Source organism: Pinus tabuliformis, chromosome 4_2 (assembly GCF_031772625.1).
Source record: "Pinus tabuliformis cultivar Carrire ecotype Pingquan chromosome 4_2, CPIR1, whole genome shotgun sequence".
Lineage (NCBI taxonomy): Eukaryota > Viridiplantae > Streptophyta > Pinopsida > Pinales > Pinaceae > Pinus > Pinus tabuliformis.
Genome location: NC_142304.1, coordinates 586250731 through 586269879, shown reverse-complemented (window position 1 = coordinate 586269879; position 19149 = coordinate 586250731).

The following is a 19149-nucleotide window of genomic DNA, read 5'->3' as shown; positions in this document are numbered from 1 at the left end:
TTCTTATGTATATTTTTTAGATCTAAACGTCAAAACCATGACACGTGGCACTTCATACAAGTTATCTCTTCTAAAAAGGTATATAATCAGGTGGTCTTGGGAGATTGTGCATAACTCTTTCTTCGAGAATTCAATTTTGATCAGACTGGTGGCATTGGAAAGAAGACACAGAGGGATATTGTAGGTCTCAATTTCAGAACTAGAAGAGCCGAAATTACAACGTTATAGTCGTTTCAAGATCGAGCTCCTAAAAGCAAGAAAAGGTGATATGAAGAAGTTTGATGGCAAGGATCCGGTAAATTGGACAATACAGATGGAGAAATATTTTGATCTACATGAGGTGCAACTGTTACAAAAGGTACTTATGAATCTTCATATTTATAACCGAATCAATTTTTATGGTATAAATGGCTTTGTCTTCGTAAACCACTTACGTGGTTTTTTTTTCACGGAGAAAATGATAGCACATTATGAGGATACAAAGAGAAACACCTTATTTAGCCAATTGATAAATATCAAACAAAAGTGTTCAATGGTAGAGCACATTGAGGATTTTCAAAATTTGGATATAAGGGTAAATGATATTCTAGAGAAGCAGAGAATTGATTTCTCCATAGGGACTTTAAAGGATAACATTCAACATGAGGTTCGTCTTTGGGAACTTGATAAATTGGAGAAGGCATTCAGGTTGGCAACAAAAGTGGAAAGCAAAATTATGGAAACAAGGAATTCTACCTCTCACAACTATAAAGATGGAAGTGTTGTTTCTCCTAGCCTTCCACAACCTACAAGGGTGACACCACAACAATTGGAAGAAAAAAGAGAAAAGGACTTTGTTATAATTGTGATAACAAATACATTAAAAGTCATAAGTGTGTTGAGAAGAAATTAGTTTACATTGATTGTGAAGAGGAGGAAGAAAAGGATCATGAAACATCAAAATAAGAGCATATACACCAGGAACTGTTATCACCCCAAGAAACTCTCCTAGGTTGTATCTTAGAGATGCTCAGGAACATTACAAACTCAACAGAAATGTTGGATAAATGGTGGATGAATGAAAGAAATGCTACATATTCAAGCCAGATAACCACTTCTACTATGCTTAACCCCAAACATGGGTGAACACCCCCAGACTACAAGGCTTTAGAACACCAATTACTCACAGTTTAAGGAAAATGTGACGATGGAGAATAATGATCACACCAGCAGATGCATAGAACCCTGTGATGGCCAGCTGAAACTAGTTAAAAGGTATTTAAATATATTTCCTAATGCACAGATAGGATGACAACTCTCTGACATTAAAACAACAGAAACTTGCATACAAATTCAATGATACATCTATATTCTAATACAGAGGTGGGATGACAGCCCCTCTAATGCTACACATCAACAACACATGAATAAATGCATAACAGGCACAGCTTGGAACAAAGAAGAAGAAGTGGAAAGTGAGCAATTAACAACAAAAGAAGCTTGCATTAGCTGAAAATGAAGACCAGAAGCTGCAGGTGTCACAGTAGTTACAATCTCCAGAAGTTGAAGCTTATATCAAAATAACATTCATCAACCTGTTACATCTTAGAATTTGTTTACAAAAAAACACTGCTGAGTTCCACGAGGAGGGGTCATAATGGAACACCCACACATATTAAATCTTTCGATAGTTTGTCTGCTAGAATCTGATGATCTTAATGAGAAAATCGACCTTTTCTGGTGCTCGACTGTCCTTTTCTAAGCATATGGAATGTAATGTGTACAAGGCCCCATAACTGATTAATACCTTGATGTGCTTGAGGTCGTCCTTTTCATCCTTCGGGTACACACTATGTTGAATGCAGTTACCGAGGAATTAACACAGACAGTACCGGAACTGGTAGCTGGCCACCTTCATTTCTCGGGAGCACAGAGCAGGCCGTGAGTGTAGACAGAATGGCAGAGGTAGAATCAATGAAGGGACGAAGCTCAACCATCAGATCACACAAATCAACGACGGAGATCGCTTGACAAGGGGTATCGGGAGATAGTGCAGATGGGTGAACGTGGATTGTCAGATCATAGGATGGATGATTGGACGGCTATCGGAAGCGAGAGCTGCATGACAGTTAATGAGCGGGAGGAGGGTATGGCGGCGATAAGCTATTTTATCACACCGCTTTACGGGAATAGGCGGTAATCGTACAGCGGGGCGCGATGCAATCAAGATGAGACATGTGGCTGTAGGGTCCGGCGGGAAACCGCTTCCCCACGGGCTATTGGACGTGCAGGTTCACGGGGTGGGGGCTGCGTACATCGTTAGATCACAAGGTGGAGGATTGGACGGTGGTGGATAATCACGCACGTGCTTCGGGTGACGTGACAGGTGAGGGCCCGCCAATAGTATTTTCATATGCACGTGGTTATATCACCAAGGCTTAAGTTTAGCTTTGCACCCAGGACTAAATGAAGAATAGGTTTAAATGGGGTTTAAATGGGTTATTAGGGTTTATAGTTGTTTAATAAAAACACCCAGGAATCGGGAAAAGAATGGTTTAGGTGGGCTTTATAAAGGATTAGAGAAAATGGAAACAATGGGTTAAAGGAGACTAAGGAGAACGAAAAAGGAGGTGGAAACAGAGGTAGCAGGAATTATAAGGGCATAATGCAAATGGAGGAGGAAAAATACTAAGAACTGCTATGAGCTCTTCAGGCATGAAACAACACTGCCACAGTAGGAATTTGGTTCTCCAAGTGCATAAGTACATATCAGAGCTAACACTGGCTCCTTCTGGGGATGAGATCCTCCCTGTGAGGTCTCAAGAACCTACAGATCAATGCCTTTCCAGCTGAAAAAAAATTAACGAAAATTCCTAGTGTTCCATTAGGCATGGAGTCTGCTACACCTATACTAAAACTGATAAAAACCAAATATTTTCAAATTTCAAGGCCAAGGACCTTAAACAACATAAAATTTCAAAAACGGCCCATTAACTGGGCCATCAAAAACTACTTCTCCTCCCATACTTTTCAGTATGAAGGTGTTGTTCCCTTGAACCTGTGAAATGATGAAAGGGCATGTCCAGAAAGCATCAAACTTTCTGTGACTACCTTTCTTTTCTTTCTATGCATCCCACTTCAAAACCAAGTCTCCAACTTGAAAATCATCTATTTTTGCCTTCTTATCAAAGGCTTCCTTGACCTTTCTCTGATGTGCTGCAACCTTTTCAACTAGTTGTTCTCTTATTTGATGTACTTTTGCTAAATCAGTGATCCTCTTTCCCATGTCTTCTTCCTCATCCTGCTCTTCTTGAAGGAATTTTTCCATAAGGAGAGTTAACTGAATTGGAAATACAGCTTCAATGCCATATACCAGCTCGAAAGGAGAATTCCCTGTGGATTTTTTAATGGTCACTCCGTCAGCCCACAGTGCATACTTGAGCTTTTAATCCCAATTCTTCTTATTATCCTCTAATAGCTTATTAATTATCCTTATTAGGATTTTATTAGAGGATTCTACCAAACCATTTCCTTGTGGATAATATGAGGTGGAATGAACAAGTTTAACTCCCATTGAATCACACATTTCCACCAATTATTTTACCCTAAAGGCTGCTGCATTGTTTGTGACTAATTTATGTGGGCAACCAAATTTGCTGAAGATATTTTCAATTAAAAACTTCATGACCACATTATGATCAGCCTTTCTGGTAGGAATTTCTTCAATCCACTTAGTGAAATAATCAGTGGTTACTAATATCCATTTGTGCTTTCCACTGGAATGTGGATTGATTTCTCCAATGAAATCAAAGCCCCACTGCTAAAAAGGCCCTTTTGCATGAATTGGTTTCAAGAGCAGGGACTTCAGCTAGTATTTTCCTTCAAATCTTTGGCACCTGTCACAAGATTTAACAAAAGCAAATACATTAGAAAATAACGTGGGCCAATAGTACCCGACTCAGAGAATTTTATAGGCTTTTGTTTTCCAATAATGGTTCCCTCCACAAAGGTTGTTATGTAACTGCTGCATCACTTCTATTGATTGTTCTTTGTCCAGACACCTTAAAAATATTCCAGATGGATCCCTCCAATATAGAAGTTTCTCAATAATGCAATATTTAGCTGCCCTAAGCTTTATGGTTCTAGCTTGACTTTGAGAAAAGCTTGAAGGAATTTCTAGCTTCAAAAAGAAATCAATTATTGAAGAATACCAGTCACATGAAGCTAGATTTTCGGCCACTAACTGCTTTCTCCGTGGTTCAGTTGTTTCCTCTTCTTCATCTATTTGACCACTTTCCGCAATTGTGCACAGGAAATCAATTTCTAATGATCTGCAATTTTCTTCAACTAATAATTTGGCAAGACCCTGACCTTTGACCAGCTTGGTGGGCTTTAGCTCTATATGAAATTCTATCATTTTTGCAATCCATTTTTCCCTTCTTCCATCAACATCAGGTTGTTTTAAGACATCTTTTATTGTAGTAGAGGGTACATATGCAATTATCTCTGAATGCACGATATAAACTCTGAAAGATTTCAAGGATTTAGTAAGAGCATATGCTTGTTTTTCAATAATATCATACCTCAGTTCAACATCCCTCAAGTTCTTGCTGAAAAATGCTATTGGATGCTCTGAAGCTTCTTCATCTGCCTACAATAAAACTGCTGCAAAAGTGTCTTCAGAGGCAAATGAAAATATATGAAACTTCTTGCTGTAATTTGGACTTATCAATGTGGGAGCCTCCATAATAGATTTTTTAATAGACTCAAATGATTTTCTTGTTGCATCAGTCCACTTGATCTCTACCCCTTTCTTCAACATGTAGGTAATATGTTTCACCAATTCTACAAAATTTGGAATAAACCTCCTTACAAAATTTATTTTTCCTAGAAAGGATTGGATATCGTTCTTTGATCTAGGGACATACAAAGTCTGTATTGCTTTTACTCTTTCTGGGTCAATTTGGACACCTGTAGCAGACACAACATGTCCTAATAGCTTGCCTTCTTCTAAAGCAAATTGTGACTTTTTGGGATTGACTGAAATTCCAAACCTCCTGCACTTCAGGAACACTTTTTCTAGATGCTGCAAGTGATTTTGATGGCTGCTGGAGTAAATGGTTATGTCATCAAGGTAAATAAGGACAAATTTATCCTTCTCTCCTATAAATGCTATATCCATAGCTCTCTAAAAGGTGGCTCCAACATTCATCAGTCTAAAAGGCATCTTAGCATACATAAAAGTGCCCCAAGGAGTGGTAAATGCAGTCTTCTCTTGGTCATCTGTGTGCACAAAAATCTGATTAAGGCCTGAAAATCCATCCAAGAAAGACATTACTTTGGCTCCTGAGACTTTTTGCAGCAAATGCTCCATCTTGGGCAGAGGATAGTTGTCCTTCTTGGAGAATTTGTTTAAATTTTTGAAATCAACACACAGTCTGATTTCTCCACTCTTCTTCCTCACCACCACTAAATTGGCTACCCATTTTGAATATCTGAGAGGGACTATGATTTTAGCAGCCAATAATTTTTTAATTTCTTTTTCAATTAGAGGAAGAAGCATAGTATATATTGGTCTCAGCTTCTATTTGAAAGGTATTGTGTCTTTCTCCAGAGGTATTTTATGGTGGATTATGTTCTTATCATACGTTTTCAAGTCACTATACTCCCAGCCAAACACATCAGCAAATTGCCTCATTAAATTGCAGTATTCAGCACATTGATCGATTGACAAATGAGTGGACAAATTTATGTTTAAGCTGACTTGGAATTCCTATATCATGCTTACAAACTACAGATTGGTTGTCTTTTTGGGCAACTTTGTAAGGAACATCATTTTGGTCAAGCAATCTTCCAAGAGGAATTAGACCCTTAGGAATATGATTGCTGGGAAGCTAAACAATGCTATTTTTGCCATTTCTAAGCTGGGATTGGGAGATTTCTTGCAAGGCTTCATTCTCTTAGTCAATTTGCATTTCGGAAAACTCATCAATGACTTGCAAGAACCTATTTAGCTCATCATCATCTTCAAAAACTTTTCAATGGTGGACATTATCGGGCAAGGAAGGTCTCTATTTCATTTGGACTTCATAAACTAGTTTTGGAGGGATGGGAGGAATAAACTGACTAGCAGAAATAGCAACATAATCAACAAGCTGATTTTGGGCTCTAGGAATGTATGAAATACATAAATAATCAAAAGAATCTTTGGTTCTCCATACTTTATCTTTGTATGCTTTCAGCCTTGGGTGCTTTGCTTGAAATGTTTTATTCACTTGCTGGATAATCAAATTGGCATCTCCAAATACCTGTATACTCTTCATTCCTCTGTCTTTCGCTGCATTAAGGCCCAACAGCAGAGCCTCATATTTTCCTATGTTATTAGTAACTTGGAAAACTAGCTTAAAAGACCGTTGTATGCTTTCTTTCTGTGGAGATACTAGCACCACCCCTGCTCTTGTAGTCTTCATGGAACATGCTCCATCAAAGAACATCTCCCAAACCTGACTTCCTTGCTCTTCCTCAACCTGAACTGTTGGTTTCCTGATCTACAATGAGGCCTTCTGAGATTCTTCTATTTGGAGAATACATTATCCAAAATCGGTCTACACAACTTATATGGGATGATTGGTAGTATTCTTCTCATCACTGATAATGTATGCCAACTGTGCTTCTCTGTAAATTCTCCTGCTTTCTCCTCCAAAAACTAGGATAGTGACATAAGATAGATCATTCTGTAATGTCCCACCTAGTCTCTTAATCCATCTTCTAGATAGCAGCATGCCAAACTTAGGAGGGACATTTGCTACCACAATATCCATTATCATACTCTTCATGGGCAGCTGAGTTAAGGTAATGGCCAAGTCTTTAATCAATCCTAGGCATTTCACCTTCCTTGAATCAAAAGAGAATAAATCATGATAGGTTCTCGTGATATCAAGGCCTAACTCTTCCATGACAACTTTAGGCATCAGATTGTGGCTGGACCCTGTGTCTAGCAAGCAATTGTGGAGGATTTTATCATGAATTGGTCAAGGAGACATAAAAATATGGAGAATTATTGTCAGCAGGCTCAATCATGGGGCTAAGCACAATGGCAGGCTTGTCATCTTGCAAATTGATAGAGTCAGTGGATGTTTGTGTGGTTTCTAGCTCAAGGGATTCAAGGATAGGCTTTCTAAATACTTCACTCTTCACCAACTCTACCAGAGGTATAGATATTTTCAATTTCTAAACTTTTGAATCAAAGATGAAAGAAGAAGATAACTTATCAGAATCTTTTACCTCTTGAAATGGAGCTTTGAGGATGACTGGATCAACTGCTGGTCTTCTCTGTCTAGTATTCTGTGACTCTGTTTGGACAAGAGATCTTTGGGCAGCATTCTCTTTGACATTTCTTATATTAGACCTTAGGTTATATCTTTGCTACTGTTCAGCTTGTAGAACAGCTTCTCTGCCCCATTCTTGGTTGTCTTGTTCATGCATCAATGATTCTTCATACTCAGCCAATGTCAAAAATTTAGCACTGCCTTTATCTTCCATGCAATGAATTTCATCCTCATCTTCTTCAAATTTTTCCTCCTCCATGACTACATTTTTCAAAGGAGTGTTAAATTTCTGATCTTCTTTTGATTCTTCACCCCTTTGAATAATTTGCAACTGTGCATTTGCTCTTATGAATGGATTTGGATTTCTTGGAGCAAATGTGTTCTGCTGCCTTGTTTTTCCTGAATTCTGCTCAACCTTTAGCTTAGAAATTTCAGCAGCCAATGACTCTATCATCTTAGTCTTTTTGTCTAATTTAGGCTTTGAATATGAAGCAGAAGAAGTAGAAGCCTGACCTCTCTGCCTCCTTCTGTTAGCTTGACTTTTGAGCTTTTCTGCAGCCATTATATTAGATTCTACTTTTATGGCTGCATCCTACATGTCTGCGAGAGTAACACATCTTCTTTCTCTCAAAAACAAGCAGAAATCAGAGTCAAAAGCATTGGCATAAGTGAGTTTGGCAGAGGTGGGAGTAGGCTTTACTTTAGCTGGTATCTTACTATACATACGATTGAATATTTTATTGAAATTAGGCAATGATTCCCCATTTTCCCTCTTCAGGTTACCAAACTCAGTATGGTAATACAACAAGTAATTTTTATCTCCCCGTTGCTTCAAAAATGCATCATCTAAGGCTTCAATATCATCAATAGATCTCTGGGGTAATTCTCTAAACCACTTCCTGGCCTCTCCATCAAGGCTCTGGACAAAAACTCATCCAAACATCATTTTCACTTACATCTAAATTATTAGCATAACTGTAAAAAGCTCCAAGGTGTTCTTCTGTTGTTACTCCCTCTGTACCAATAGATTTAGGCATATATTTTTGATATTCTCCCATAGGCATAGGATTTAAAGAAGCAGGCAGGACCAAGGGTCCGTATCTAGCAGCTACAATTCTTTCTATCTTCGTGGGTGCTTGTTGGCCTGCCATGATTGGAATATGTGGAGGAGTACTAGCAGCTTGAATGGTAGGAAGTAATGTGATGGATGGCAGAGACAAGGTGATGTTTTGGGCTGAATTGGAAGCTTTCTTTGGATTGAGATTCAAAGGGGAACCAACTGCACAAGGGGCTGAATTAACCTCTGAAGAAATTTCCTTATTAACAGTGCTAGGTTCTAAATCTTCAAACTGAATACCTTCAGCTACAACTTTATCTTTCATAGATGAATGAGATTTCTTAGGCTTACCTGATCCTGATGCCCCTTACTATGATGCTTTCTTCGACTTGAATGTCCCCTCAGGGTCAGGCACTGGTTCAGCTGGTGATTTCTGAGGATTTCTTCGAGTATGTCTCATGAACTGAGCCAGAACTTCAATGTGGAGTCACCAAAGGATAGTCTTCCTCCAGTGGAGTCTCCAGATAGATGATTACAGCCAAAAACTGTGCCCATACCTTGTCTATCATCAAAATATGGAACCGTGTCATTCTCCCAGGGAAGTTGAGCTTCAATTCTCCTCTCCCCAACAACGACGCCAAGTTATGTTATCACCCCAAGAAACTCTCCTAGGTTGTATCTTAGAGATGCTCAGGAACATTACAAACTCAACAAAAATTTAGGATAAATGGTGGATGAATGAAAGAAATGCTGCATATTCAAGCCAGATAACCACTTCTACTATGCTTAGCCCCAGACATGGGTGAACAACGCGAGACTACAAAGCTTTAGACCACCAATTATTCATAGTTTAAGGAAAATTTGATGATGGAGAATACTGATCACACCAGTAGATGCACAAAACCCTGTGATGGCCAACTGCAACCAGTTAAAAGGTCTATAAATATATTTCCTAATGCAAAGAAAGGATGACATCTCTCTCGCATTAAAACAACAGAAACCTGCATACAAATTCAATGATACAGCTAGATTCTAACACATAGGTGGGATGACAACCCCTCTAATGCTACACATCAACAACACATGAATAAATGCATAATAGGCATAGCCTGGAACAAAGAAGAAGAAGTGGAAAGTGAGAAAATAATAGCAAAAGAAGCTTGCACTAGTTGAAAATGAAGACTAGAAGCTGCAGGTGTCACAGTAGTTACAGTCTCCAGAAGTTGAAGCTTATATCAAAATAACATTCATCAACCCATTACGTCTTTCTTCTGGGTATATATAGAATTTTTTTACAAAAACACTCTACTGAGTTCCACAAGGAGGGGTCATAATGGACCACCCACACATATTAACTCTTCTGATAGTTTGTCTGCTACAATCTGATGGTATTAATGAGAAAATTTACCTTTTCTGGTGCTTGGCCGTCCCTTTTTGAGCATATGGAATGTAATTTGTACAAGGCCCCATAACTAATTAATACCTTGATCTGCTCGAGGCCATCATTTTCGTCCTTCGGGTGTACACTGTGTTGAATGCAGTTGTTGAGGAATTAACACAGGCAATACCGGAACTGGTAGCTGGCCACCTTCGTTTCTTGGGAGCACAGAGCAGGCTGTGGACGTAGATAGAATGGCGGAGGTAGACTGTTGGAGGGACGAAGCTCAGCCATCAGATCACACAAATCAATGGTGGAGATCGCTTGACGAGGGGTATCAGGAGATAGCGTAGACAGGCGAATGTGGATCGTCGGATCATAGGATGGACGATTGGATGGCTATCGAAAGCAAGAGTTGCATGATAGTTAACGAGCGGGAGGAGGGTACGGTGGCGGTAAGCTGCTTTATCGCACCACTTTACGGGAATGGGCGGTAATCGTACCACGAGGCATGATGAAATCAGGATGAGACACGTGGCTATAGGGTCTGGTGGGAAACCGATTCCCTGCCGGATATCGACTGTGCAAGTTCGCGGGGTGAGGGCTGTGTACATCTTTAGATCACAAGGTAGAGAATCAGATGGTGGTGGATAATCGTGCACGTGCTTCGGGTGACGTGACAGGTGAGGGCCTATCAACAGTATTTTAATATGCATGCGGTTATATCACCAAGGCTTAAGTTTAGCTTTGCACCCGGGACTAAATGAAGAATAGGTTTAAACGGGGTTTAAATGGGTTATCAGGGTTTATAGTTGTTTAAACAAAAATGCTTGGGAATCAGGAAAAGAAGGGTTTAGGTAGGCTTTATAAAGGATTAGAGAAAAAGGAAACAATGGGTTAAGGGAGAATAAGGAGAACATAAAAGGAGGCAGAAACAGAGGTAGCGGGAGTTATAAGGGTATAATGCAAATGAAGGAGGAAAAATACTAAGAACTGCTACGAGCCCTTCAAGCATGAAACAACACTGCCACAGTAGGAATTTGGTTTTCCAAGTGATAAGTACATAACAGAGCTAACAGGAACCAACCCCAAAGAAAAAAGAAATTAATATGACCATATCTTGTAAAGCATTGGCAAGAATTACCACTCCTCAAACTCTCAAGATAGAAGGACATATCATGAAGATAAAGGTTCAAGAAGTGAGAAATCACATCAAGAAATAAGAAATGAATCCAACCATATCTTGTAATGCATTGGCCAAAATTACTATTCCTAAAACTATCAAGATAGAAAGACATATCAAGAAGAAAAATGTTCAAGAAGTGAAAGATCACATCGAACATCAAGAAATGAATCCGACCATATCTTATAATGCATTGGAAAAAATTACCACTCCTCAAACTCTCAAGGTAGAAGGACATATCAAGAAGAAAAAGATTCAAGAAGTGAAATATCACATTGAGCATCAACAAAGTTGAGTTGTAATTCATTATATACATAGAGTTGAGACCCTATTGCATCAAGGATTCCAAAACCATATCAAAATTCTATAACATCCTCCTCCCAAATTTACCTAATCTAACTGGTCCATTGTGGTAAAAATGTTACGAAGAGTTACTATGATATGATTCAACTCCCCATGTATAGTTAAAGAAGTGGAATTGAAAAACCTAAAACCAAAATCCAAAATTACCTTCCTCAGGAGCCACAAGAACCTCGGGGCTAGCCACCCACTCTAGGTCCCCAACCATTGAGTTAACTTTCCTTTTTACTAACCTAAACACATAGTCACTCCTATGATAAGCCCTCCATGTGACTAAAGTCTTTTCTAGGAAGTTTTGTGCTAGTGACCCAAAAATCTGAGCGACTTTTCTAGGACTAGGACTCAGGCTTCTGCCAGAACTTGATGAAATTATAAGAAATGATAAATATCAAGAAGACAAGGCTTCTAATGCAAAAATTGTACAATGGCCTGACCTAACTCATCCTAACCATGACAAGCATTTCGTTAAAAAAATCTTAAACATGTAATATATAGGTCATATAAACACATATGGACATAGGGACCTCATACTTATCTGAGATTTATCAAGAAGTTATGATTCCCTCTCAAAATCACTACATTATCATCTATTAGGTCATACATTCATTAAAAATTCATTTACTATATAAAACATGAGGAGAGACATAACCAAAGTCTACCATAAAACCATTCTTATAAACAAGATATAACCAACAAAAAAACAATGATAGAACAACCACCAAAGCCACACAGTAACAAACACATTTACTCATGAAATACAATAGGAAAAGATATTTTATTAACATGTGAAAATTCCAATCAAGTCAGGGACTTACATGTGCCACCCGGCCATAGGTTGGGTTGAACCAAATCTTTTTTTCAACAAATCACCCCCATGCCATATTCCAAGAATAAATGCGGGACACACGAAAAAAGCATGTAGTGCTTCTCAGGCTTTACCATGTATCTCGCCATTACTAGTCAAGGGATTCCTAGGCCTGAAACCCTCATATATGCCACTAGGATTTACCATGTATCATGCCATTACCGTTCAAGGGATTCCTAGGCCCAAACAAAGAAACATACACTACCGAATTTCCCCTAATCCCGCCATATACTAGTCAAGGGATCACTAGGCCCTAAAGAAGCATGGTCGCCTTCGAATATCTCCACCTAAATCATGAGGATTTTTACCATCTCCACCATCAGGCTTTACTGTGTATCTTGCCATTACAAGTCATGGGATTCCTAGGCCTTTGGTAATTTTCCTAAGACCACCCGACTTAGTTTTCAAACCATCCGACAATCTAGCTCAACCAAGAAAAAGAACCCCATCACACCATAACTATCTAAAAGTGGAAAGGCAAGGCTAAAAACCATGGTTGCGCATGGAAAAACCCATGCTAATGACAACAAGAGGACTAAATATACACATACATGTACATGCATGAGAAAACTAGTAAGTAAATCATACATACAACTCGATACTTGCAAGTAATCCCACTATAGTCGATTGATCCAACTCTTCGTTGCTTTGCCTTCTCTTTCCTTTGCCCCCTTTTCCTTCCTTCCTCCAATTCTAGAGTTCTCCAAGAATACTCTAAGTGTGCAAGAGTATGAGAGAATAAAGAGAATATAGAAAGAGCTCCAAAACTGGACTAACAAAAGATGTGAACTGATCCACATAAGCCTTTTTATTAATGATGCGTATATTCTTTTCAATTCCCATTATTTTCCTTCAATTTCCTCCTCACTTGTAACGTGTGACCTTTCAGCTTCTTTTTCTCCTATTTTCCATTATTTTCATAAATGAAATTCCAATTAATTCGTCTTACTTTTCCATTGCCTTTGCCAATTTCCATTAGCCATAATAAATGAAATGAACGCCCACTAGGATGTTTTTCCCAGCATTTGGCTTGGAATACGTGTCCCATGACCTTGGTCTTATTTTTCATTTATTAACTTTATTACATGAAATTTTAACTTGGGGTTCTCACAAACCCCTCCCCCTTAGGGAAAACCATCCTTGGTGTTCGATGACACCTACAACCAGAAATACCATTGAAAAGAAAATCGTACTACTTGTAGAGCTTTATAACTTAGCTTGTTGCAGTATTTACAATGAAAAACCTACTAAAAAGCAAACCAACATGACACCCATACCACTTATTGGATATTTAGAACACAACTTTTGGCGGTATTTACATCCATATACATATACACATATACCAAAAATCATTTTCCTTCACCAAAAATAATGAAGGATACACAACCCACATCTGATCAACCATCTCCCATGTAGTCTCATTGTTCCCAAAACGTTTCCATTACACTTTAACTTGCACGATTTCTCAGTTCCAGAGAATGAGCATCATTCTTTGCAAAATGCATTGAGGTTCCAGTTGGAATTCTCCTTCTAGCTCCACCTACAATACATATCAATCAATAACATGATCAACATCCTTTACATATGTTTTAAGAAATGAAAGATGAAAAACATCCTGGATTTTCATTGTCGTAGGTAGTGGAAGTTTGTATGCCACTGGTCCAATCCTCTCAAGGATCTTGAAAGGCCTGCAATACCAAGGTGACAACTTCTCACATGACCCAATCCTCAAGGAGCTCTTCTTGGGCTTCATGCACAAGTACAATTATTCTCCAACTTGAAACTCTTTAAATACCCTATGCTAGTATGCATAACTCTTCTTCCTATCCTATGCTGCCTTTAGATTATGCTTGATTACCTATATTTCCTATTCCACCTTTGCCAACATATCTAGTCCAATCAATACCTTGTTGACTAGATCACTCCAACTAATGGGGGTATTACAACTTTGGCAATAGAGTGCATCAAACAAACTCATCCTTAGTGACTCCTGATACCCATTTTTGTAAGGAAACACATCTCATGGAAGATACTCCCACTTTCGCTACTGATGCATGACATACATCCTCAACATATCCTCCAGGATCCTACTGACTCCTCTCTATCTATCCATCTGTCTACATATGATAAGCTGTGCTAAAGGCCAAATATGTACCCAAACATGTAAATAACTCCTTCCAAAACTTGGAAGTGAAATTAACATCCCTGTCTAACACAATATTTTTTGGTACACCATGCAATCTCACTATATTTTTGATGAAGATCTATGCTACATCACTAGTTGAATACATAGGCTTCAATAGAATGAATTGTGCTACCTTTGTCAATATGTCAATCACAACCATAATAGAATCATGATGTTTCGGTGTCCTTGGAAAAACTGTAATGAAATATATGGAAATCACTTCCCATTTCCATTATGTAATCAAAATCGACTATATTAGATCACTTGAATTCTTGCACTCTGCTTTTACATGTTGACACTCTCAACATATAGCCACAAAATCCGCCACTTCCTTCTTCAAATTCGACCAAGAATAAAACTTCTTCACTGTTATCAACGTCTTCTAATATCCTAGGTAACTTGAATATGAATAAGCATGAAATTCTCTCAGGATAAGCTTCTTGAGCTCACTGTTGTTAGAAAAATAGATCTTATCCCTAAATATGACCAAATCATCTGTTGTGAGATTATATTCCACACCTTGATCACCTATACTCTGCTGCTGTAATCTGTGACTAAGCTTCCTATACCTAAAATCCCGTTGTCCTAGCTATATGATCTGATTGTGTAAATCTGTGCCATAAGAACTAATAGCTACAACGTGATTTACTTGTATCGCTTGCTAAGAGCATCTGTAACCCGACTCTCATTTCCCTTAATGTACCTGATCTTGAAGTTAAAATAACTAATCATTACCAACCATCTAGCTTTCTTGGAATTCATATTCAGTTGGTCAAACAAGTATCTAAATCCATTGTTGTCACTCATTAGTACACATCTCCTACCAAGAAGGTAGTGTCCCTACATATTCAATGCATGGATGATCACTGCCAACTCAAGATCATGTGAAACATAATTATGCTTGTGCTCATTCAATTTCCTTGATTCATATTGTACCACCTATCCCTCCTGCATCAAGAATCCACCAAGTCCTCTCTTATGGGAATTCGTACACAACAAAAACTCTTTATCCATGTTCGCAATCTTGATAACTGAAGCATTTGTCAGCAACTGCTTCAACTACACAAAACTTGTCGCACATTCCACTGTCCATTCAAATTTCTTTCCCTTTCTTTGCAATGATGTAATAGGATAAGAAATTCATGATAATTTCTTAATCAACCTCCTGTAGTAACCTACTAACTCCATGAATAACCTTACCTCATCCATATTCCTAACAATTTCCTAGTCCATGATAGCTCCTATCTTTTCCGTATCCATTTTTATGCCTTGCTTGGAAACAACATGCCCCAAGTAACGTACCTCTATTTGAAAGAAAATACATTTACTAAGCTTGACTTACAACTGATGCTCTCTTACCAATCTCAACATTATTGATAAATGTTCGACATGCTCTCCCTCATTCTTAGAATATATCAATATATCATCAATGAACACAATAAAAGTGTTGTCCATATAAGGACACAACAAAATATTCATCAAGCACATAAAAGCAGTTGAAGCATTGGTAGACCACCTGGATTCTTACACTCTACTTTCACATGTTGACCTGAATATGAATTATCATGAAATTGTCTCAAGATAAGCTTCTTGAGCTCATTGTTGTCAGAAACATGGATCTTATCTCTAAATATGACCAAACCATCTACTATGGGACTACAGTCCACATCTTGATATCCTGTACTCTGCTACTCTAATCTATACCTAAGCTTCCTGTACCTATCATCCCACTATCCAAACTATAAGATTTGATCCTGTAAATCCGTGCCATAAGAAATCATAGCTGCAACATGATTTACTTGTATCGCTTGCTAAGAGCATCTACAACCCGGTTCTCTTTTCCCTTTATGTACTTGATGTTGAACTTAAAATCACTAATCATTACCAACCATCTAGCTCACCTAGAATTAATATTTAGTTGGTCAAACGAGTATCTCAATTCATTGTGGTCGCTTATTAGCATAACCCTCCTACCAAGAGGGTAGTGTCTCCACATATTCAATGCATGGATGATCACTGCCAACTCAAGATCATGTGAGACATAATTATGCTCGTGCTCATTCAATTTCCTTGACTCATAACATACCTCCCATCCTCCTGCATCAAGAATCCACCAAGTCCTCTCTTATGGGCATCTGTACACAACACAAACTCTTTATCCATGTCTGCAATCTTGAGAATTGAAGCATTTATTAACAACTTCTTCAACTACTCAAAACTTGTTGTACATTCCTCTGTCCATTCAAATTTCTTTCCCTTTCTTTGCAGTGATGTAATAGGATAAGAAATTCGTGATAATTTTCTAATGAACCTCCTGTAGTAACCTAATAACCCAATGAATAACCTTACCTTATCCATATTCCTAAGAGTTTCCCACTCCATGATAGCTCAAATCTTTTCCGGATCCATTTCTATACCTTCATTGGAAACAACATGCCCCAAGTAACATACCTTTATTTGAAAGAAACTACATTTACTAAGCTTGGCTTACAACTAATTCTCCCTTACTAATCTCAACTCTACTGCTAAATGTTTGGCATGCTATTCCTCATTATTAGAATATATCAATATATCATCAATGAACACAATAAAAAACTTGTCCATATAGGGACGCAACACACTATTCATCAAGCACATAAAAGTAGCTAGAGCATTAGTCAAACCAAAGAGAGGTACAACAAACTCACAATTTCCATACCTGATCTAGAAAAGAGTCTTGTAGATGTCCTCTTCTTTAATGCATACTTGATGGTATCTTAATCTCAAATCAATCTTCGATAAAACTACTTCTCCCTTCAAATGGTCTAATAGATCATCTATCCTCGACAAAAAAACCTGTTCTTGATGGCCACCTTGTTCAACTTCTTGTAGTCAATACACAGTCTAAGACAACCATCCCTCTTCTTCACAAACAACACTGGTGCATACCACAATGATACACTTGGCCTAACGTATCCTTTTTCAAGCATTTCCTTCAACTGCAATTTCAATTCCACCAACTCTTGAGTGCTCATTCTGTAAGGTGCTGTTGATGCTGGTTTTGCCCATGGTACCAAACAAATAGAAAATTCCACTTCCTTGTGAGGGAGTAACTATGAAATCTCTGTTGAGAACAAATCCTGAAACTGTTGTAATATTGGGTACCTCTTGAAAACTTCTGCATCCTAACCATCCTTACCTTTATCACTATAAATATGCACTACAAACAAAACACACCCTTTCCAATGATTCACTTTTCCTGCATAGTTGTAACCATTCTAACGGACGTTTCCTTCTTATTACCCTGTAATATCCTGCATTCTCCATTGTCATACAAGCTCTCAATAGCCTTGTCATAAAAATCCACCTTGGTCCTATGAAGATAGAACCAGTCCACACCCAACAACACACTATATGATCCCAATGGAATCACATTCAAGTGTGTTGATGTAGGCATACCATTCAACTCAAATGTGCAAGCTCTTACCCAATGATGAACTCTTTTCTTTGTACCTATAGCTAATTTCACTAACCAAGATTCTGTATATATTTCTTTATTCAAACCACACTTATCCACCACGTCAAGTTTAACATAACTATAATTAGATCAAGGATCAATCAAAATAGAAACAACTTGATCACAAACCTTACCGTCCATCTTGATAATAAATGCTTGGTGATCCAATTGCATGTTATCCAATGCTGCATACATTCAAGGAATTCTTTGTCCAACATCCCTAATTGTCTATGCCTCTTGTGAACTATATATCTGAGGCCTACCACCCTCATATGATGAACAATCCTTCTTGAGATTCTCCTTGCCACATATCTAACACTACAAGTGTCCCTCACCATCACCTTTATTTTATCTCCCACCAGGTTGTGACCAATGTCCCTATCCAACTAGATTAAACTTCTTGTAAGGAACACAATTCTCTTTTTCATCTGCATATTGAGGTCTTTTTCTCTTTGGTGGCCATCTTCCCTTATGTTTCTCTTTCCCTTTCCAACCTTGTTGATATTCTGTGTTACACTTTGATTTTTCATAACAATTCTTCAACTTTGTGATGGCTTCCTCCAACGATGTAGGCTCATTTAAATCAATCCTATCTTTGAACGCTACCGAAAACCCACTAATGAATCTCTCAATCTCAGCTTTCTCCTCCTTAAGATACAGTACATACCTCAATAACTCCAATAATATTCTAGTGTACTTCTCATTGATCATAAACCCCATCTTCAAATCATAGAACTCCTTCACCCTATCATCATAGTATCTCTCAGATAGATACTTCTTCTTGAAAAATATTTTAGACTCCCTCCAAGTAAAGTCCTCTTCTCGAATGCCTTTGAAATTCCTCACGTCTTCCCACCAAATGTCTACTTTTACCTTTAATATTGAACGTAGCTATTCTAGCCTTCATGTTCTCTTAGTAATCATGTAATCTAAAGAAATAATTCATTCCAAGAAACCAAGCTTCTATATCCCGTGAATTCTTTATTTCTCCATCAAATTTAGGTGTCTTTGCTTTCTTGAAATCATTTGGAAAATATCCCTTGTCATTCCTTTTGTTTGGATGATGGTGGTGATGACCATGGTACTCGTCTGATCCAAAACTATAATAATGCCCATGCCCACTACCTCTCCTATTAGATGTATCCAATAATTTCCATCTCGGATATTATCATCCTTGTACAACCTGTGTACATCTTTAGATCTAATTCCATAGGCTCAATTAGTCCTATTCTCTTGTCCATGACTGATCCTAAGTGGTCCTTGTCTCTATAAATCTCACAAACTTTGAAGGATGATTGCATTAACCTTTCTTGTTTCT